General features: G+C 45.7%; 1 long non-coding RNA gene across 2 annotated transcripts in view; it reads right to left on the bottom strand.

The window, feature by feature from the left end:
* Window positions 1–492: 492 nt before the first annotated feature.
* LOC119977841 overlaps window positions 493–23765 on the bottom strand; it is a 52300-nt gene continuing 29027 nt past the window's right edge. For both annotated transcript variants that reach the window (XR_005463295.1, XR_005463292.1), the window contains one exon: window positions 493–600. This is a non-coding gene — a long non-coding RNA (uncharacterized LOC119977841). The remainder of the gene's footprint in view (window positions 601–23765) is intronic.

The raw sequence follows: 23765 nt of genomic DNA, 5'->3' as shown, positions 1-23765 counted from the left end.
AGATAACCAGTCAATATCGTATTGTGGCTAATTTGTGCTTGCCAGAAGTGACATACATTCATCTGTAGGGATCCATTCTCTGCAAACATAAGGAATATGTTCAAGCCTTGCGTCTTTTTTCAATTATGCAGGAGCTTGGTTCCCTGCTTCTTTCCTCATGGCAATGGTTTGACCAATGGTTTGACCAATCAGAGTCGACTTGCCCACCAATCAATGCTCCTTTCTCCTATAATAGAAATTGCTGTGATTGCTTAAAATTTGATATTCTTGTTTGTTCTGATGAGTGCAAGATGAAAAGCTTCAACAACACATCTTTTCAGCAATATTCAAGCTCCGTACTACAAAGTGATCGATCTTTATCCTAACTGATATTTGTACTTCTTTTTCCTTTACTGCTACATTGGTAGAATCCTCTTTTCAAACAAAACATTTGGAAAGACTTCAGACACAATTGATGATAGGCTTAGACCAGTACTCTAGTCGAAGTATTGAGTCGATACTTGCAAATCAAGGCGACCATCATGGTCAGACTTTGACAGCTCTTGAGGTGTTACATTAAATTCAGACCTTTGCATTCTAGGCCAACAGCTTTCAATAGATCTAAGGATTAAGAAAGAAAAAAGTTCAAGAATTTATTGTAGTGCAGAATGGCAATGTAAAACCAGAGACACTCACCCCACAAATATCTTTTCACATTCTTACCTTGGCCCTCCTCTCATCCTTTTGGTGGCTGGATGTGGAAATGTTCCAAACCATAACTCACAAAACTAAAACTCTTTGTCTTTCCTCAAGTCCCATGTGCTTAAGACTAATTAGTTCAGGATGATCAATTTCTGCCATCTTTCTGGCTCATGTAATTGCAACTCACATTTGTGCCATAACTTGTTCATTAATCATTTTGGGAGAGGTCGCAAGGATAGTGCTTGTTGGGATAGCTTTTCAAAGTCAAAGTTCAGCACCCATATAAATGTAATAAACGCACGAGCTATGTAAGTAGATGGTTTGGAATGAGAATGTTGTGGTTCTGAAAATCGAAGCTGACACTCCAGTACTGTATTGAAGAGGTGTTGGTGTTGCCTTTTGGGCGAGATGTTAACCTGAGCCCCCATCTTGACTTCTCAGACTGTTTTATTCATTCATGGGATGTGGACATCGCTGACAAGGCCAGCATGTGTTACCCATTCAAATTCTCTTGATAAAGTGGTGGCGAGCTGCCTTCTTGAAATGCAGCAGTCCATGTGGTATAGGTACACCCACAGTTCTGTTAGGGAGTTCCAGGACTTTGACCCAGTGACAGTGAAGGAACAGTAGTATAATTTTGACGAAGGCCTATCTATATGTTCACAAAATCCCTTGTCCTTCTAGATGGTAGTGGTTGTGAGTTTGGAAGGTGCTGTCTGAGGAACTTTGGTGAGTTCCTGCTGTGTATCTTGTAGATGGTACACACTGTTAGTATTGCGTGTCGATGGTGGAGGAAGTGAATGTTTGTGGACGGTTTACCGATCAAGTGGGCTGCTTTGTCCTGGATGGTATCAAGCTTCTTGAGTGTTGTTGGAGCTGCATTCACCCAAGTAAAGGGAGAGTATTCTATCTCACTCCAGGTCGATGTGAAATACCCCATGACACTATTTCAAAGAAGGACAGGGGAAATAGCCAAGGTGACCTTGACAATTTACCACTCAATTAACATAATTATCTTCAATTATCAAGATTTTTGGTCATTATCACATTGCTGTGTGTGGGAGCTTCCTGTGTGCAAATTGGCTACCATGTTTCCTACATTCAACAGTGACAACTGTTGTGAAAATCTAATTCATATTTCTTGGGCGGATTCTCCATCGCCCGATGCTGGAATCACGGAACGCGATTCGGCGGTGAATCGGTTTTGACACCAGAATCGTGGCAGGCGCCAGGTTCATGCCAAATCACAATTTTCCGGTGCCTAGATAGCGGCATCAGTGCATTCTACGCCGCACGTAAAGTAAACTCCGCTTGCATATCATTAGCGAGCCTGGCCCAGTATTCTCCGGGGCCTCCATTATTCTCCGCTGCCACTGGGGGGAATTCCCGATGGTGAAGTTCGCTTATGCATTTAAAAATCGGGAAACAGGCATCGTGGCTGGTGATGGAGAGAGAAGAGGTAGGACATGCAGCGGCGCGACCGTGGGCTGCCAGTGCTGACACTGGCTGTGATGCTGGGGGTGGGGGGGGGGGGGGCTGCCAGTGCTGGGGTCATGGGGGGGTACTGACAGGTGTGTGGAATGGTGGTTGGTGCTAGTGGCACAGTGCTGCCTACTCATCCTGGCCGCCCAAGGGTGTGCATTATTTTTTGTACTGCTGGCTTGTCTGGATGATGTTGCCCACGGTGATGAGCAGCTCTGCCACCTGCACTCAGGCCCGGTAAATGGCGGCAGCTGGCAGCCCCCTTTTTGGGCCGGAGTACAGGATTGCCTGCCTTCCTCCATGCGTCTATCGGGATCTCAAGCTTGGCGTCCATGCAACGGTGTGCCGCTCTCCTCGCTGTAACCTTGTTGGCTGGGATGGTGTGTGTGGGAGTGCAGTGTGTAAATGCGGTTACAGCTTGTCCGCCTCCTGAGTGTCTATCGCGAAACCAGAGAATCACGCACCATTTCCCACTGGAATCAATTGTGTTCCATGTGGCGCTGGTTCTTGGCCATCAACAGTCGTTGAATCAAGCGATGCTGGTTTTTCTGTCCTGGAAGTCTTTGAATCCTGCCCTGGTGTCAGCACTTAGTCTCAGAAACAGAGAATCTGGCCACATATGTTTTAGAATATATATATTTTTTTGTAAATTTAGAGTACCCAATTATGTTTTTATCCAATTAAGGGGCAATTTAGCATGGGCAATCCACCTATCCTGCGCATCTTTTTAGTTGTGGGGTGAGACTCACGCAGACATGGGGAGAATGTGCAAACTCCACATAGACAGTGACCCGGGACCATGATCGAACCCGGGTCCTTAGCACCGTGATGCAGCAGTGCTAACCACTGTGCCACCATGCTGCCTATGTTTTCAAGTATAACATTACTTTTTAGGAATTGCAGTTTAAAGTATAGGAAAATGGGTGCATCAGTTTGAGAAACTGATAAGCAACTCTGAAACAAATGGAATTCAAACAAACTTGGAGTTAATTACAATAAACTGTGTTTATCCAACAAGGTCACAGTTGATAGAAACAAACTTAAGTGATACAGAATTTCATTTGCACCTCCTTCAATTTGGTTTACTGTATTCACTGTTCTCAATGCGGTTTCCTCCATGTTGGGGAGACTAAACGGAGACCGGATGCTGCTTTGCAGACTGGATGACTGCTTTGCAGAATACATTAGCTCGATCCATAAATCTGACCCCAAAATTCTGGTTGCTTGTCATTTCAGTTCAGCATTTTGTTCTCATGCCCACATGTCTGTCCTCGAACTGCGGTTTATGTGATGCCCAACACAAACTGGAAAAATAACACCTCATCTTCCAATTAGGCACATTGTGGTTTTTTGGACTCAACATTGAATTCAGCAGCTTTAATCTGCAAACTTTCCCCTCCTATCTTGACTCCTCCCTTTTTGTTTTCTGTCTTTCAATTCATCCTGGTTGTTACAACACAACCCATCCGTCACTCACATGGCCGCTGTCCCTTGTTCAGTTTTTCTCTCACTGAGCACTTATCTCTGTTCTCTTGGTAACACATCCTGCTGTCCAACATTTTCAATGATTAATACTCTTCAGCCCCTAATGGCATCATTAACAGCCGTCTTTGTCTCATGTCCAGGACATCTTTGCCAATCTCCCCTTCGCTCCGACCTATCACTAGCTTTCCGTTCTGCCCCACCCCTCCTGTCCAAGTATATAATTCATCACATTTCTATCCCTTTTCAGACCTATGGAAGAGTAATATAGATGCAAAACATTAATGCTGTTTCTCTCTCCACAGATGCTGCCACACCTGCTGGGTTTATCCGGCATTTCTGTTTTATTTAAGCAATGGGTGATCCTTGTCTTGACCTGAGCCGGGCTGTCTATTGTTATCTCCATAAAACCTACCAATCCTGGGGAAGGTCACAAAACTCAATTAGAGATAGAAATTATTCATTTGTATAACAGAATCAAAGAGTTGTGTTGAAGAGAAAATAAGCTGTTTGCACTTCTCTTTGAATCATCCCAAAGCATGCCACAGTGAAATACAGACAGTGATTTGGTTAATTTCCTTTGTTTAATTTATCTGTGTGTGTTCTGACAAAAGTAGACAGTTCATTTTGGAGACCAGAGGCAGTTATAGTTTTGCTGTGGTGTAGGCTGCATGTCATCAGATTGAGGGAGCCAACTGGAAATGATAGTCAAACCTGTATGTCAAGCAGAGAAAATGCTAACTTTGTTGTTCACTGTGTGGAAGGTGGGTGAAGCTCAATCTCAGTTTCAGTTTTCTGAGGAAAAGCAGCTGGAAGTTTTGCTTAGATTTGCTTGAATACCAGAAGCTAGTGGAAGAAACAGTGATCCTCACAGAGCATTGTGGAATGAAGCAGTCAGTTTGATTAGTTACCATGGAAAGAGCTGTATGCACGCTGTGGGAGGAGACTGAGAGAAAGTGGGGCAACCTGGAGCCAGAGGGTCCACTGGCATGAAGTGTTGAAAGGAAATGGAGGATGACTTATCCAAAAGCCAATTGAAGGATGCCCATGAAAATTGTACCTCGAGGAAAAGTTGGACTAGAAAGGAGAATTAAAGTAAATTCTGGAGGGCTGCGGCATACGTTTGAGTTGGTCCCAGAAAAAGTGAACCAACCCTCAAGATTTCAAAAGATAGGGCAGGTAAAACAGAGTTAATAATATATGTAGTTGTAGTTAATCATGCTTACTTTGTTTAATTTTTTACGTATATTAAAATTTGTTTATTTTTAAAATTGTGAAATTTAGTGGCAGAATTCTTTTGGTTAATTGCTTGGTGTTCCACTTTCTTCTTTTAAAGATAATGGTCCCGAACTGACCATAACTTTACGTTACTGGGCAGCATGGTGGCGCATTGGTAGCACTGCAGTCTCACGGCGCCGAGGTCCCAGGTTCAATCCCGGCTCTGGGTCACTGTCCGTGTGGAGTTTGCACATTCTCCCCGTGTTTGCGTGGGTTTCGCCCCCACAACCCAAAGATATGCAGGGTAGGTGAATTGAACACTCTAAATTGCCCCTTAATTGGAAAAATGAATTGGGTACTCCAAATTTAAAAAAAAAACAAAACTTTACATTTCCAAGAAACAACATCATTGGTTGTCAAATGCTTTGGCGCAACCTATGGTAATAAAAGGCACTACATAAATGCAGGTCTTTTTGAAATAAATAATGTGCACACTAGTACTCAGTAAGTTAGATATTTCTTGTGGTTGGTGTCTGAAATAAAGTCTTCTCAAAGATGGACATCATTAATAGCTCAAAGTGAGAGTGGATAAACATTATTGTTACTAAAATGAATGAGCTGTGTTTGCTACTTTTAGGATTGCAAATCTTGAACACCTTCATGGAAAACTAATTCTTTCCTGCTGTAACCCAAAATGGGCTGACTTAGTGGAGTTTTTCACATTACATAATGAATATGAAATACGTTTATTTTAGATTCAGTCACACAGGGCTTCTGGTGTTCATGATTTCCCTGCACCAGCAGAGCTTGACAAGCATAATGTCATGAGATGGATCTTATAAAAGTATCAAGAGCTAACACTGGGGAATGAAGCTTAAGACATACAGAAACGTCAATTTATACTTGTAAAAATGTTCTGCCGTGCTTCATACACAAAGACTCATTCTTGAAGTACAGTGACTTTCGCTATTGAAGCAAATGCTGGAGCCACTCTGTGCCAGCAACATTTCCCAGAAAGCAATCAGATGATGCCCAGCCAATCATATTTTTGTTGGTACCAAAGCAAAATGCTGCGGCTGCTGGAACATCGAAATCAAAACAGAAAAGGCTGGAAAATCTCAGCAGGCCAGGCAGAACGTGTGGAGCGAAAAAAACAGAGTTAGTGTTTCAGGGGGATTGGATTGTATTGGATTGGATTTTGTTTATTGTCATGTGTACCGAGGTACAGTGAAAAGTATTTTTCAGCGAGCAGCTCAACAGATCATTAAGTACATGAAAAGCAAAGGAAATAAAAGAAAATATTAACAAGGCAACACAAGGCACACAATGTAACTACATAACACCGGCTACAGGTGAAGCATACAGGGGTTTCGTGTTAATGAGGTCAATCCATAAAAGGGTCATTTAGGAGTCTGGTAACAGTGGGGAAGAAGCTGTTTTTGAGTCTGTTCGTACGTGTTCTCAGGCTTCTGCATCTCCTGCCCGGTGGAAGAAGTTGAAAGAGTGAGTAAGCCGGGTGGGAGGGGCCTTTGATTATGCTGCCCGCTTTCCCCAGGCAGCAAGGGGTGTAGATGAATGGGACGTAGGTTCGTGTGATGGACTGGGCTGTGTTCACGACTCTCTGAAGTTGCTTGCGGTCTTGGGCCGAGCAGTTGCCATACCAGGCTGTGATGCAGCCAGATAGGATGCTTTCTATGGTGCATCTGTAAAAGTTGGTAAGAGTTAATGTGGACATGCCGAATTTCTTTAGTATCCTGAGTAAGTATAGGCACTGTTGTGCTTTCTTGGTGGTAGAGTCGACGTGGGTGGACCAGGACAGATTTTTGGTGATGTGCACCCCGAGGAATTTGAAACTGCTAACCATCCCCACCTCGGCCCCGTTGATGCAGACAGGGGTGTACAGTACTTGATCTTTCATCTGGGTTTTTGGTGACATTGGAAAGTGGAGCAACATTGGCCACTGCACTGCTTTACCTTCAACAAATAAGATAAATTAATTTTTGATGATACTCTTCAACATCTGCTTCAATGGCCAGAATAGGCAAACAAAGAACGTCATTCAGCCCCACATTTGAGAGGCACCATCTCTGACAATGAAGTGCTCCTTCAACACTGCACAGGTGTATCATCCCAAAACCTAGATCCTTATATGGTACACAATATTCTGACTCAGATGCATAGTATTTGATGAGCTGGACAATGATCTAATGGACAGAAGAATCTGCCTAGCCTAACTGAATGCTGTCATAATGTAGAGGAAAATTAGCCCCTGCAATACACGGATCTATGAGTGGTTTTTTTTAAGAGTTTGGTGCAAAATGTGTTATAACAGCTCACGACTGCAATTTTAAAAATACTTTTATGGGATGTTTGCATTGCTGGCTAGGCCATCATATATTGCCCATCCCTAATTGCCCTTGGGAAGGTGGTGATGAGCTGCCTTCCTGAATCACCGCAATCCATGTGGTGCAGGGTACACCCATAGTTCTATTAGGACGAGAGTCCGAGGTTTTAACCTAATGACTGTGAAGTAACACCAATATATTTCCTAGTCAGGATAGTGAGTGACTTGGAGGGAACCTCCAGGTGGCAGCGTTCCTATGGGTGGGATCCTCCACCCCACCTACGGTATGTGCTGTGGCGGCAGAGACAACCCGCCATTGGCCGGCAGCTGGATCTTCCAGTCCCTCCGCTGTCAACGGTGTTGTGTTAGGTACAATGGTATAACACTGGCTGCAACTGGATGCAGCATAGATCAAAACGATACTCCAGGCCTTGAAGTTAGTTCAATCAGGTTTATTGAACTAATAGCACAGTTAGCACAGTCTCTGTGAGTTCGACGCTCTGCTAACTTAAATGTGGTTACTCTGTCTGACTGAACCAGACTAGCTCTTAGCCACGTGCTGGAGGTGTGAGATTGTAACAACACCCTTGACTGACTGTCTAGATGTTCATCAGTGGAAAGAGGCGGAGTGTGAGTGCCTCATGTCTTTTACAGTCAGATCCCTGAGTGTCCTGCCTACTTATTGGTTATGTCCTGTTCTCTGTGTCCATTAGCTGCTTGTCTGTATATCATTATGTGTGTGTCTGCATATCATGAAAAATGGGGTTTCCTGTTGTTCACACCCTCCACTGCCAGGGAAAATCCCACCCCTTGTGTCTGCTGCCCTTATCTCTTGAAAGACCCTTAAAGAAGTATACCACGATACTAATGTGGTATCACTAAAGACGTTTGTTCGACTGGCGTTGATGCACCTAGCTAGAAGAGAATCATTGTAACTCTTTGATGAAGCGTGCAGCACCACAATGTGGCTTGTGTAGCCTCCTCCAGTGAATTGACCTTTACCCTCATGCCGACTCCCATCAGACAAATCTCCCTCTACCCATGATGTTCCGTCTCAGTTTCACAAGGAATCGTTTCCCAGGGATGTTTAACTGCTGAGCCTCTCTGCCTGTTGAAGTGTGCAATTAGTGGTAATTGTTTCAATCCTTGTGTAAAATGTACTAGATGTCAATGTGGCTGGAATTTCCTCAGCGACAGCATTATATCAAAATAAAATCCTGAATTCCACAATTACATTCCGACTAGAACACACATATTGTCAACTGGTTTGAGCACTAGCGGTGAAAGATGACTTTTGATAGGGATAATGTTTACCCTTGCTAGATTTCCTGTCTGCTTTAAAAACATCCTTCATTTTCAATGTAAAATTGGATGAGTGTAGTTCTACAAAGGGCACCCAGTTCACCAGCCTACCCCATGCACTGAAGGTGAAGTTTACCCCAAAAAATCTTGGGCTGGATTCTCCGCAGCCCTGCGTCGAACGTGGAGAATCCAATTTCTCACCAAAATTGGGCCCGCCGCCGATCCAGCGATTCTCTGGGACCCGAAAATCAGTGTGATCGTGGAGTACTCCACGCAGTTGGGGGCCTATCGTCAGAGGCCAGCCTAGCGATTCTCCGCTTCCGACTGGCTAAGTTCCCAATGGCGTGGAACTAAACTGCTATTGCCTGTTAGGATGCTCCCTGGCGGCTGCGGACTCAGTCTGCGGCCGTTCTGATGGGGGACGGGGGGGATTGGACACCGGGTGGGGACTTATAGGAAGATCTGCACGGTCAGATGCTCAGGCGCTGTCATAATATACATCCAGGTATATGATGGAGTGCAGACAGGCAGTGATTAACACACAGGATGACCAGTGAGAACACAGCAGCCAATCACCAGACAGGACACGATCACTATAAAGCCAGAGGGCACCAGTTTTACCACTCTCTCGGGATCCAGCCTCTGAGACAGTCAGAGCTCATGAGCAGCAGCTAGTACAAACACCATGTGGTAGTCAGTTAGTCTGGTCATGTTAGTCTCAGGTCTCCAGTCAAGTCAGCATAGTGTCAACCCACAGTTAAGCATGTATTATAGTTAGTTGTTCAATAAAATCGTGTTGCATCTCTTCAAGTGTTGGAAGCCTGTCTCTCTCTACACTGCATCAAACGCAGTCCACATAGACCCAGCTTACCCAACACATCATGGTACCAGTGAGTAATGCTGAAGTTTGACGGACCTACCTTGAGATAATCTGCCTTTGACCAGCGATCAGCCATCCGGTAACATGGACAGCGTCCGCCCTCCTCCACAGCTCCTCATCGCCGGCAACCTCAGTGCAAACTGGAAGATTTTCAAACAGAAGTTCCAGCTCTATCTTGCAGCCACCGACCTTGAGGCCGCATCAGATGCCAGGAAGATCGCACTCTTCCTTTCTACAGCCAGGGACCACGCTATCCACATCTACAACTCCCTCACATTTGCTGAAGGCGAAGGCAAGACGAAGTTTAAAACAGTCCTGCTGAAGTTCGACAGCCATTGCGACATTGAGGTGAATGAGAGCTTTGAACGGTACGTTTTCCAGCAGAGGCTTCAGGGTAAAGATGAACCTTTTCAGTCCTTTTTAACCCATCTCCGCATCCTCACGCAGTCATGCAACTATGACTCGACAACTGATTCCATGATCCGGGATCAGATCGTTTTTGGGGTCCACTCTGATTCCCTTCGCCAGCAGCTCCTAAAAGTTAAGCAGCTCACCCTGACCATCTCTATCGAAACCTGCGTTCTGCACGAGCACACTAACAACTGGTACTCCCACATCAGGACAGCAGAAACGGCAGGGCTAAACCCCCACGAGGCAGAACGGGTACAGGCCATCAAACAAATGCAGGGCCTGATTCTGGATGAGAGTGCCCATTTCGCGCGCTTTTTCCCGGGTTCCAGCGCATGCGCGCCACGACTGAGGGGACGGCGAGACCGACGACTAACTGCGCATGTCATTCGGCTGTACTGCACATGTGCAGTGGCGCATGGAATGTCCTGACGTCGCCGTCATGACGTGTTCCAATTGTGGCTCCGTCCATTTAAAGCGGCAATGTCCGGCAAAATCTCGACGTTGTCTCCAGTGTGGCAAGCTTGGCCACTATGCAGCCCTTTGCAGATCTGCTCCACTGCCCAGCACACAGCGATCCCAGCCACAGCGCAGGAGCGTCCAATCAGTACAGCAGCCCGTGACAGACTCCAACCCCGACAGTCTACCAGATCCCGACGCTGAGGACCTCAAATCCCCATTCCGGTGGGCATCACCACTAAGCATGCGCTGCCTCTCTCAACGATGGTGAAACAACTCCCAATCCTGAGCATGTTCCGGACGATGAGTGGTGTGCCACCCTTACGGTTAACAAGGCTCGCATACGTTTCAAGCTGGACACCGGCACTTCAGCAAACCTCATTTCAAAGTCTGACCTCAACACCATCCGCGTCAGACCAAGCATTCTTCCACCGGCCTGCCAGCTCCTCGACTACAATGGCAATGGCATTGCTGCCAGTGGCTCATGCCAGCTTGCGGTGTCCAATAGGTCATTAAAAGCAACGCTGCGATTTGAAATCATAGGAACCAACAGAGCTGCCCTGCTCAGTGCTCGGGCCTGCAAACTCCTGAACCTAGTGCAGCGGGTTCACACCATGTCATCCGCACAGGCACCAGCTTCGCCAGATGATAACTTCCAGGCTCAACTCAATGACATCATAGCGCAATACCACAGCGTGCTCGAAGGTATGGGCACACTCCCATACCGATCCAAAATCCTATTGAAGCCAAATGCCACCCCTGTGGTTCACGCACCACGTCGGATTCCGGCACCCCTCAAGGACCGCCTCAAGCAGCAGCTGCAAGACCTCCAGGACCAGGGCATTAGTTCAAAGGTCACGGAACCCACGGACTGGGTTAGCTCCATGGTTTGCGTCAAGATGCCGTTAGGGGAACTTTGAATCTGTATCGACCTCAAAGATTTGAACCGCAACATCATGAGGGAACACTACCCAATACTTAAATGAGAAGAACTAACCAGCGAGATGGCTCATGCCAAATTCTTCACGAAGCTGGATGCCTCCAAGGGGTTTTGGCAAATACAGCTGGACACGTCCAGTCGCAAGCTGTGCACATTCAATACCCCGTTTGGTTGCTACTGCTACAACCGAATGCCCTTTGGCATCATCTCCGCCTCAGAGGTGTTCCACCGCATAATGGAACAAATGATGGAGGGCATCGAGGGGGTGCGAGTGTACGTCGACGATGTCATAATCTGGTCCACAACTCCTCAAGAACACATCGATCGCCTCAAGCGGGTGTTATACAGGATCCACGAGCATGGCCTCCGACTCAACAGAGCCAAATGCACGTTCGGTCAATCAGAAATCAAATTCCTTGGCGGCCACATTTCGCAGCATAGCGTGCAGCCAGATGCGGAAAAGGTTTCGGCGATCAATGCCATGAAGACCCCGGTGGACAAGAAGGCGGTCCTCCGCTTTCTAGGGATGGTCAACTTCCTTGGGAAGTTCAACCCCAACTTGGCGTCACACACCACAGCCCTCTGCCATCTCATTAAAAAACCAACGGACTTCCAGTGGCTTCTCGCTCATGAGCAAGAGTGGCGTGAGCTAAGGGCGAAACTCACCAAGGCCCCGGTGCATGGCGTTTTTCGACCCCACAAAGGAAACAAAAATACCCAGCGATGCAAGCCAGGCTGGCATTGGGGCAGTGGTCCTCCAACGGGATGACTCCTCCTCTTGGGCCCCAGTTGCATATGCTTCTAGAGCCATGACGCCCACTGAGCAACGAAACGCTCAGATTGAAAAGGAATGCCTGGGCCTCCTTACAGGGATCGACAAGTTCCGTGATTATGTGTATGGCCTCCCCAAATTCACGGTCGAGACGGACCACAGGCCATTGGTTCACATCATCCAAAAAGACCTCAATGACATGATGCCACGTGTACAACGCATCCTCCTCAAGCTACGCTGCTACGATTTTGACATGGTATACACCCCGAGCAAAGAGCTCATTGTGGCCGATGCACTCTCCAGATCTATCACCACACGGTGTGAGCAGATTGACTTTGTCTGTCAAATAGACGTGCAGGTGCAATTCTGTGCCTCCAACTTTCCGGCCTCTGATGAGAGGGTCATGCAAATTCGTGAGGAACACTCTCCACTTGCCTGGTTGTGTGCAGCATCAACAACTCTCAAGAAGCTCAACACAGTCCGGGACAAAGCAGCCTGCTTGATTACTACCCAGTCCACCACCTTCAGCATTTACTCCCTCCACCACCGACTCACACTGACAGCAGTATGTACCTTCTAAATGAGGCACTATAGCATCTCACCAAGGTTCCTTCAACAAAACTTACCTCTACCACCTAGAAGGACAAGGGCAAGAGGTGCACCACCACCTGCAGTCTCCCCTCCAAGCTACACACCATCCAGACTTGGTGCTATATTGCCACTCTTTCACTGTTACTGGGTCAAAGTTCTTTCAGCACTGTGGGTGGACCCACAGAACATGGACTGCAGTGGTTCAAGAAGCTGGCACACCACCAACTTTTCACAGGCCAGACCTACTGTGCTTGGTTTTGTCCTTCAATCAGGGGCGCCACGGTGGCACAGTGGTTAGCACTGCTGCCTCACAGCTCCAGGGACCCAGGTTCAATTCCGGCCTTGTGTGGAATTTGCACTTTCTCACCACATCTGTGTGGGTTTCCTCCGGGTGCTCTGGTTTCCTCCCACAGTCCAAAGATGGATCGGCCATGCTAAATTGCCCCTTAGTGTCCAAAAGATTAAGTAGGGTTACTGGGTTATGGTGATAGAGTGGAGGCATGGGCCTAAGTAGGGTGCTCTTTCCAAAGGCCGCTGCAGACTCAATGGGCACTGTAAATTTTATGACTCTATGTATTAGGGATGAGCAATAAATGTTGGACTGATACCCACATCTTACAAAGGAACAAATAACAATAAATAAATAATTTCTCATTTGGCCCAAACCAAAATCATCTGTTGAGGAATAAACCCATAAGAACTGATCCTGAAATAAACAAAATACTGCAGATGCTGGAATCGGAAACAAGAACAGGGGACACTGGAAAACCTCAGCAGGTGTGCCAGCATCTATTAGGGGAGAAACAGAATCCTTAAATCTGGTTCTCTCCCAATGGATACTGGAAAACCTGCCAAGTTTTCCCTGTGTCCTATGAACTAAAGGCAGTCGGCACATTGAACTTCCACATTCTTGTCTCCAATCAACCCTACCACTAACCCCCACCCAACCCCACACCCTTGGTTAAACGTTTGATCTTCAGCGTCTTGTGTTCTGTCCTGGGTTTCTTCATCTATATTGTAATCTGGAGATCTTCTATATGTGACGCTGCTTGATGCGAATGACTGGTGAGCTCATAATTGTTCCTGTGAGTACATGCTGAATTCCAGAGGGGAGATTCTTAACATATAAGCACACTTGTCCATTCAAATGTTATATTGTCATGGTACAAACAATTCAGCACATGCACAGCCAGTGCATACAGGCAAATCAATACAATGTAAGATGCAGATCAGAAAGAACCTGATTCATATGGTAGATAGCAATGGGTCTGGGCACTTGTCCAACCTGAGAAAATCCCAATAATTCCTCATTTTTAACTTCACATTCAGTGAAAGGTTTCTCCCACTGCCTGTTTGACTCTTGGCCAACTTTACCTTTAGACATCAGCATAGTAGCGAATAAATCATGATAATTTGGCTCATGGAAATTCTTTCCTGCAGTGCAATAATACTCCTTGCCATATGGCATGTGCAAATTGACCGACGTTAATCTTCTATTTTCACTTGCAGTACATCACTTGTTTCAGCCTTCTCAACACGTCTCTCCGGATTTCTTTTGCGAATGTTCAAACGGACTACTGATATCTGTGCTGTGTTGGAAAGCTCCCTCCTTACCTTGCTGTTCTTTCTTGGATTGTGAAACATCTTCCAATCTCCTTTCAACAACTCACAGTAATGGACCCTGAGTTCACATCATCTGTTACGTATTGCCTTACAGCTTGCCTCTGGAATATGTTTGTGGGCTGCTCTCCCAGACCACAAACATCTTCCACTTTCTCCATTACGCAGTCTAAAAGGTTTGGTCATGAAACAAGCTTTAAGAATGTGCCACTGAGTTTTTCTGTACAGTCTTGTGTTCTTCGCAGCTCGATCCATAAACTTTTCATTATTTATATTGGTTGAGCGGCTCATTAGCTGCTTGAGGAGTGTTAAAGGACTATTGTTAAATGTTAGCCTTGGCTCAATAGGAGTACATTTGCTGCTGAGTCAAAAGGTCATGGGTTTAAGTTCCACATCATTGGAACATAGAATCCAGATGAACACTGCAGTGCACCACTGAGGGAGCACTACACTGTCAGGGGTGCTATCCGTCAGATGCTAGGCCTTTTAAGCTGAGGCCTTTGTCTTCCTTTGCAGCTGGAGACCACATGGTACTATTCAAGGAAGGGCAGGGAAGTTCTCTGTAAGTCATGACCAACATTAGGAGGTCTTGTGGCGCAGTGGGTAGCCTGCCTGCCTCTAAACCAGAAGCTCTGGGTTTGAGTCCCATTCCAGGGCTTGATGACCAAGGAAGGTACGATCATAATGCGGCCACACAGGTTGAGTGTGACAACCTGAAAAATCCTTCTGAACATGCCAATGGCTGACGGTAAGAGCGAGAGAAATTCCTAGCCAGCCATGCTTGATGTGGAGTGGTGTCACTCATCCTATCAGCCCCTAGCCCCAGGCGAGGGACCTGCTCCATGGAGTGGCTATGTTTCCATAGCTGTCTTAGCTACAGAACAAACAATAATGTGCCTTAGTGCTCCACTAGTTGCAGAAAGAGAATTGGAGTTAGAATAGCCAACATTACTTCCTCAGCCAGCACCACTTAAAACAGCAAAGTGCTGTAAATGTTGGATTCTGAACAAGAATAAAGGACGCTGGAAAAACTCAGCTGGTCTGCCAGCAGCTATCAGAGTTAATGTTTCAAGTCCTTTGACTCTTCATCAGACCTGATTTAAAACAGATTAAAACAGGTTTTTCCTCACTGGAGCAAAGAAGGAAGAGAGGTGCCTTGATAGAAGTGTATAAGGTGATGAGAGGCATGGAGAGAGTGGATAGCCAGAGAATTTCCCCCAGGACAAAATGGCTGTCATGAGCAGACATAATTTTAAGGTGATTGGAGGAAGGTATAGGGGAGATGTCAGAGGTATGTTCTTTACACAGAGAGTGGTGGGTGTATGGAATGCACTGCCAGCGGAGATGGTGGAGTCAGAGTCATTCGGGACATTTAAGCGACTCTTGGACAGGCACATGGACAGCAGTAAATTGAAGGGGTGTAGGTTAGGTTGTTCTTAGATTCGGATAAATGGTCGGCACAACATCGTGGGCTGAAGGGCCTGTACTGTGCTGTACTGTTCTACGTTCTATTAGCTGACCATTTATTTCACTGCTGTTCATGGGACCTTGCTGCAAGTAACTTGAATGCTGCTTGCCTTTATTAAAATGGTAATTGTGCTTTCCAAAACAAGCTTAATTCACTCTAAAGCACTTTGGAGTACCATCCGGACATGCAAGTCATCTTATAAATACAAATATGTTAGTGCAGGAGGTGAAAGAGGCCGGTGTTTTGGCCTTTGCGTCCCTAGTAGCCCGGCGAAGGATTTTGCTACAGTGGAAGGACGCGAGGCCCCCAAGCGTGGAGACCTGGATCAATGACATGGCGGGCTTTATTAAGCTAGAGAAGGTCAAATTCGCCCTGAGAGGATCGGTGCAAGGGTTCTTTAAACGGTGGCAACCTTTCCTCGACTTTCTGGCTCAACGATAGGGTACTGGGACAGTAGCAGCAGCAACCCGGGGGGTGGGGGGGGGGGGGGGGGGGGGGGGGGACGTTGATTATGTTGGCTTATTTTATTTAAATTTGATTTATCTAATTTTAATTTATGGTTAAGTTCTCTTGTTTGGGGGGGGGTGGGGGAATGTGATACATGTGATGTTACGGTATGGGGGGAATTGTGGGTGTTATGGGGCTGTTAGTTGCATATTACTGCTTTTTGCTATACTTGTTGTTATATTTTCTGTAAAAAATTCCAATAAAAATTATTTAAAAAAAAATAAAAAAATAAAAAAAATAAATAAATACAAATATGTTCTCTTTGGCTTGGATACTGCCAATCTACTCATTGTATCACATTAGATCAAATCACCATTGGTAAAATGACAGTGCGATAAATATCTGTGGGATGAAGGGAATTTAATTTCAGAGGCCTGGTCAGGACAGGCTGTAGTTGTATGTCTTTCCGCAAATTCAATCATTCACCAACATTTAAACAGCCACGATCAAAACTCACACCTGAGTAATGACCACTGAAGTACCATTCTGTTGGATAAAGCCTGGCCATCAGCAAGGAGTCAAAAGCTATAGAACCACCCACAAGGATTTCCTGATTGCCCAGATGCCTTCAACAGAAAACCCAGGAGAAATAGGAGAATCGAGAATACTCTCCCAATGGAAATTTCTGGCAAACTCCTTCATCAGTTGCTTTGTTTGTCCACATTAGAATGGTGACGACCTCTCAATGGTAATTCTGCAGCTGTGAAACGTTTTGAAATGGGCTAAGGACATGGGAGGCCCTTCTAGAAATGGAAGTTAATTCTTCCTATAACTTATTTGATGTTCCCATCCCCATTGCATTGATGAAAAAATGAAAAAAATGAAAATCGCTTATTGTCACGAGTAGGCTTCAATGAAGTTACTGTGAAAAGCCCCTAGTCGCCACATTCCGGCACCTGTTCGGGGAGGCTGGGAATTGAACCGTGCTGCTGGCCTGCCTTGGTCTGCTTTAAAAGCCAGCGATTTAGCCCAGTGTGCTAAACCAGCCCCTGATGTGAGTGACGATGCAACATGCCTGCTGCAAGTGACCCTGCTTTCAGCTGCCAATGCTCTTAGCTCTGGAATTTGCTTCCGTTACTTCTCTCTAAAACCTACATCTTTATCCAAGCTTCTGGCTAGCTGTCCAAAGAGCTCCTTTTTGTGGCTCTTGCTTTAAAGGCTCCAGATAAATGCGTTTTGGTTGCTTTATTACTTTAAAGGTGCAATGTAGAAATGCAAGTTCTAACATCTCCCTGTTCCTATTGACAGCGCACATTTATGCAGGATACCAAGTACTATGTGTCAAGTCCTGTACCTGTAAAAAAATAGGAAGGAAGAACAAAAAGGCAAACACATTCTGACACACCTAGTGTATGTACCGTTAGTACATACACAAAGAGTTAACAAATACTCTCTGGTAATCGGCCATTTGCTCGTGCAGAATTTGAGTATTACTGGTGAGGCTCAATCAGGACTCATCAGGACATTTTGCAAGAATAGAAATTCAAGTAAGGCAACAAATTTATACGCTATGAGCAGAGAATGCTGATTGAGTGATGAATGGACACTGATAGGTAGAGGCATTACCATGGAGAATGCACCAGTTGAAAGCGAGTGACAGTTAACTGCCAACTATTGCTTGAAATTTCAACCAGGTAGCTTGATATTCAACTTTTTGCCTTTTGTTCAGCAATAGTCTCTACTAAATTAAAAAAGTCATTGGTGGTTAGCATTGCTGCCTACGGTGCTGAGGACCCGGGTTCGAATCCCGGCCCTGGTCACTGTCCGTGTGGAGTTTGCACATTCTCCCCGTGTCTGCATGGGTTTTGCCCCCACAACCCAAAAAGATGTGCAGGTTAGGTGAATTGGCCACGCTAAATTGGCCCTTAATTGGAAAAAATAATTGGGTACTCTAAATTTATTTTTTTTAAAGTCATTGGTGTGAATCTTAGTTCCTCAGTTACTTATATTCTGTAAATGCTGTTACTTGGGGATATAGTTAACTGATCAGATATCTATGAGGCACTGAAACATGGGATAAAAACAGAAAAGCCGAGAGGAAAAAACAATTAACATGTCATGGCGATGATTTTTCATTAATGCTTTGACATTAGGGCACAATTTATTTCAGTTAAGAGACCTGGAAAAGACAAAGTGTTTTCTGAGCTGGAATTGGAAGAGTTAGACTTAGAAGAAGGTCTGGAGACTCTATTATGTTATATGGATAAGATTTATCAAAAGGATGACTTATTAAGTGCATATGAAGCCTGGTCAGATCTTGATAGAGTCCGGAAAACAGAGGATGTCTCCATTGAAGACTATATAATGGAATTTAGCAGACTATATCAAAGGCTGCAGAAACACAGCCTGGAATTTCCACAATATGCATTAGCATTTAAATTATTGGACTGTGCTAGAGTGAGCAGCATGGATAGGCTCCTGGTTTTGACAGTTCAGTTTGCTAATAAGGATACCTTATTCAGTCAGATGGCAGATGCCTTAAAAAAGGTTTCTGGGGAAACATTCGATTCCTATGGCTCTGATGATCCAAATAGGACAGTCAGCAATAAAGCAGACTATGGAAGATACACGAGGGACGTGAATGGGCCCACCAGCAAAATTCCTTACGGACAATGGGGGAGAATTTGCTAATGATGAGTTTAGCGATATGTGTGAAAACATGAATAACACAGTTATGAATACTACTGCGGAAAGCCCCTTTAGTGATGGTGTGTGCAGAAGAAACCATGCTGTAATAGATGACATGCTCCGGAAAATTTTGGCAGATAGACCAAACTGCAAGTTAAATTCAGCTTTAGCATGGGCTTACTTGAATTTCTATTATTGCAAAATGTCTTGATGAGTCCTGATTGAGCCTCACCAGTCATACTCAAATTCTGCACGAGCAAATGGCCGATTACCAGAGAGTGTTTATTGACTCTTTGTGCATGGACTAATGGTACCACATGCAAAGAATTCAATGCAGATGGTTGGGGACTATAGTCCCTATCAATTAGTGTTTGGTAGAAATCCTAAAATTCCGTCTATTTTGGATGACCGGCCTCCAGCTTGGGAAGGGACTATGATTATATCTGCCTTTGCTGAGCATGGCAGGGTAGCAGGGTAGCATGGTGGTTAGCATAAATGCTTCACAGCTCCAGGGTCCCAGGTTCGATCCCTGGCTGGGGCACTGTCTGTGTGGAGTCTGCACGTCCTCCCCCTGTGTGCGTGGGTTTCCTCCGGGTGCTCCGGTTTCCTCCCACAGTCCAAAGATGTGCGGGTTAGGTGGATTGGCCATGCTAAATTGCCCGTAGTGTCCTAATAAAAGTAAGGTTAAGGGGGTGGGGTTGTTGGGTTACGGGTATAGGGTGGATACGTGGGTTTGAGTAGGGTGATCATGGCTCGGCACAACATTGAGGGTCGAAGGGCTTGTTCTGTGCTGTACTGTTCTATGTTCTATGTTCTATTTAAATGCATTACACAGCAGTAGAAAAGTTTTTTTGGAAGCAAAGAATTTGCAGAGATTTAAGGCATAATGTATGGCACCGAATACTGATTTTCAGCAAGGAGACATAGTATACTAGAAGAGAAACAATTTTAATGAATGGAAAGGCCCAGTGAAGATCATAGGCATAGATGGCAAAACAATTATTTTGCAACATGGCAATCAAACTGTTATGGTACATTCATCAAGGATAATGGGTACAGATTACAAATTTTCAAATTTAGACAGAGCAGACAGACATGACGAGGAACCAGGGTCAGCTGGTACGCATGTGTTACAGAACTATGAGGATCTGTTCACTGATATAGACAGGGAGCCGGATTCTCCGACCCCCCACCGGGTCGGAGAATCGCCGGGGGACGGTGCGAATCCCGCCCCTGCCGGCTGTCGAATTCTCTGGCACCAGAGATTTGGCAGGGACGGGAATTGTGCCGCGCCGGTCGGCGGGCTCCCCCCCCCCCCCCGGCGATTCTCCGGCCCGCGACGGGCCGAAGTTCCACCCGTTCTATGCAGGTTCCGCCGGTGTAAATTGGAGTAGGTCTCTTACTGGCGGGACCTGGCAGCGTGAGCGGGCTCCGGGGTCCTCGGAGGGTCGCGGGGCAATCTGGTCCCGGGGGGGTGCCCCCACGATGGCCTGGCCCGCGATCGGGGCCCACCGATCCGCGGGCAGGCCTGTGCCGTGGGGGCACTCTATTCCTACGCGCCGGCCATGTAAGCCTCCGCGATGGCCGGCGCAAAGGTGAACCCCTCCCTGCGCATGCGCGGGGATGACATCAGCAGCTGCTGATGCTCCCGCGCATGCGCAGACCCGCGCCAGCCAGCAAAGCCCCTTCAGCGGGGCTCAAACCACTCCGGCGCCGGCCTCACCCCTGAAGGTACGGAGGATTCCGCACCTTTGGGTCAGCCTGACGCCGGAATGGTTCCTGCCACTCCACTGCAGCATTTCTGCCCACCCCGCCAATTCCTGGAGAATCCCGCCCAGGGTTTCTGTAGAGGAACACAGTACTTCCGATGAATTAGAACAGGGCATTTGTCCGAAAGGACAACTGCCAAAAGTTGGTACAAAAGTACTATATTTGCCTGAAGGGTCTAGTCAATGGAAGGATGCAACTGTTATTAGTAGAGCAGGGAAGGCCACTGGAAAGTATAAATATTGGTTGAATGTACAGCATTCAGGGGAGGGTGTCAAGACAATGGATTGGGAACATGACGTTCAAAAATGGAGGGCACAGAAACGCAGTGTCAGTTCAGATAGTACATCAGATAGTGAACAGGTTCGCAGGAAAAGGTCGAGAACTATTGAAAGGACATCCCATAGCAGAAGGGAAAGATCAAGCAGTAGCAGTACAGATCAAGATACCAGGCGGGATAGGGGACGTAGTTTATCAACATCGCGGAACATGAGTAAGACGATAAATACTACTAGGAGTAGAAGCTCACATGCGCGTGAGATTTTGTTGGCTTCCAGTAAATTAGATGACAAAGTTATAAAAGATGCCAAACCGCAAGAACTGCATAGTTGGAGTGAATTTGGGGTGTACACAGAAGTATCGGATAGGGTACAAAGAGCTCTATCCCACAGATAGATTTTTCACGGAAAAGGTACTTCCAGATGGAACTTATAAGGCAAAGGCCAGGCTTGTGGCAAGGGGATTTGAAGAAAACTTAGAAGATCAGGATATAAGGGTAGATTCATCTAAGGCAGGAAAGGTTATTTTAAAGATCTTCTTGGCTCTATTAGGCACAAAGGCATGGGACTGCAAATCTATAGATATAAAAGCTGCCTTTTTGCAGGGGCATCAGCTTCAGAGAGACATTTTTCTCCATCCTCCTAAAGAGGCAGCTAACCCAGAAGGGCTACTCTGGAAGGTGAACAAATGTGTATATGGATTAAATGATGTGTCTAGAGTCTGGTATTTTTCGGTAAGGTCAGTTTTTATTAAAGTTAGGCTGTTGCCAGTTGAAAGCAGATCCGCAAAGTTTTACTGGCAGTATAAAGGAAATCTTTATGACATATTTATGATGCATGTTGATGATTTTTTGTGGGGTGGGACTAGTGATTTCAAAGCTATTGTAATCTCTGGTTTGAGGAAAGAATTCAGGGTTGGAAGTCAGGCTCCGGGAGCATTTAAATATATTGGACTGGAAATCAGACAGACTAAGTTAGGAGAAACTTTACATCAGCAATCTTGTTGGAGAACATCAGCCCAATAGCTATTAGTCATGGTCGGGTTTCACAAAAAGACGCAGTGGTTTCAAAGATGGAAAAAGAGCAACTACAAAGTTTAATTGGGCAACTGAATTGGTTAGTCAGACAGACGAGACTGGATGTTAGTTTTGATGTCTTAGAGTTGAGTACAAAAATGAATGGTCCCAAAGTGGAAGACATAATAAGAGCAAGTAAATTGTTAGTCAAACTAAAAATGCAGGAGTGTTTTTTGAGGTTCCCGGTTTTAGGTGAACTTAGGCAAATGAAACTCATAGTTCATAGTGATGCGTCCTACGCAAATTTACGTGATGGGGTTTCAAGCGCAGGAGATTTTATAATTTTCCTTTTGGGGAACAATGGTAAATGTTGCCCTCTTGTGTGGGAAACAAAGAAAATAAGGAGAGTGGTGTTGCACGTTTTACTATGGGCGTAAAACGCGTTTATTGGAGTGTATTAACACGCCTCCGAGTTCGACGTGTGCTTAACACTGCTAGGCTCTGTTCTATGTAATTATTTAGCTCTGGAGTCGCCAGTTGCCGTATAGGCAACGTCACAAGTATTCCAAGGTCAAGTTCAAAGTAATAAAGACGATACACCGATTAGTAAAGTTCAAACGATCAATATTTATTATACAGTTATAATAAATACTCATGCACACACTAAGAGACTAAGCTACAACTAAACTTAAGCAAACAGAATACTTATCTAACAGGAACAGGCAAGGTCAGAGAACGAGGCCTTCGTCCTGGTTTTGTCTGCAGCCTTCAGCAAGCGTTCTGGTACTTGGGAGTCTAGTGGGCTTGGATCGCGTAGCGAGCGTTGAACTTACGGTTTCGGCGGCTGGTGCTCAACGGCTGGAGTCAGGATGCGCGATGTCAGTCGGAGCCGGAGCACGGGTTTAACAGACCGGACAACACGAGGTCCCTATCTTTTATAGGGGTTCCATTGTCCTTCCCTCTTCTCGGGCGGGCTCTACCTATTGGATCAATTTCTTATCGATACTGGATTAATTCCCCAATGCGAGGGGGTCTCCGTGATGGAGGGGGCGTTTCTTATGTCCTTTTGTTTGGAGGTTTCTGGTGCCTCGATGTCTGGGTCTTGATTAGAATGTGTCCATTCAGAACCAAATGTATCTATTGTGTGGGTGTTCAAGTCTGATGGCCTCATTAGCATGCAAAGCGTTTTGCCATTTGCACCTAGCTAAGGTCTTTTCACCTGAGCCCAAACTGGTTTCTGCTGCTGCAGAATGCAAACTGCTCTTTGCAGACTGCTGTTCTGGCTGAACTGTCTGTTTCCCAGCAGCCTTCCATTTTAGTTTGGCTCAGTGTCCATTTTGCGTGGCCAGCATGGCTACATTCCCTCCTTGTGATCCTCACAATCATACTATTGTGAAGGATCACCTATGTACTTTGCCTTCCTTGTGTTCTGACCTCTTGCCAGTTCCTGTTCTACTCTGTTCTAAACTATGGGAAGAAGAGAAAAAAAATTTTAACTAACATCTCTACTTGGCCCTATGTCAAAGGGACATGCATTACTACAATTGGGAACCTCTACCTATCACTATTAACCTTAACCTTAACTTAAACATTTAATCACTCTAAAATCTTAACCATTCACACCACAACATCACACTTCCCAACTCGGCAGTCGAGTATGGAACAATATAATACATGGCTGAATTTTATTTACAGAGTGTTGTAATCAGTGAGGGGTTGAGGGGTTTGGTGGAATCCGAAGATGGGGGATTGCACTCTATAGATGGGTGAGGTGCTGGAACGAGAGGCTCTCCTCTTCCATTTCCTCAACCTGAGGGTCTGCACTAGGACGATGAGGATCGCGATCACCAACAGTGATTCGATTATGTAGGACATGGAGTACCACGTCATGAATTTAGTACACCAGGTCTGAACCTCGCTGA

Source organism: Scyliorhinus canicula, chromosome 1 (genome assembly GCF_902713615.1).
Source record: "Scyliorhinus canicula chromosome 1, sScyCan1.1, whole genome shotgun sequence".
Taxonomy (NCBI): Eukaryota; Metazoa; Chordata; class Chondrichthyes; order Carcharhiniformes; family Scyliorhinidae; genus Scyliorhinus; species Scyliorhinus canicula.
The sequence above is the reverse complement of the archived record's forward strand: the minus strand, read 5'-3'. Positions and strand labels throughout refer to the sequence as shown.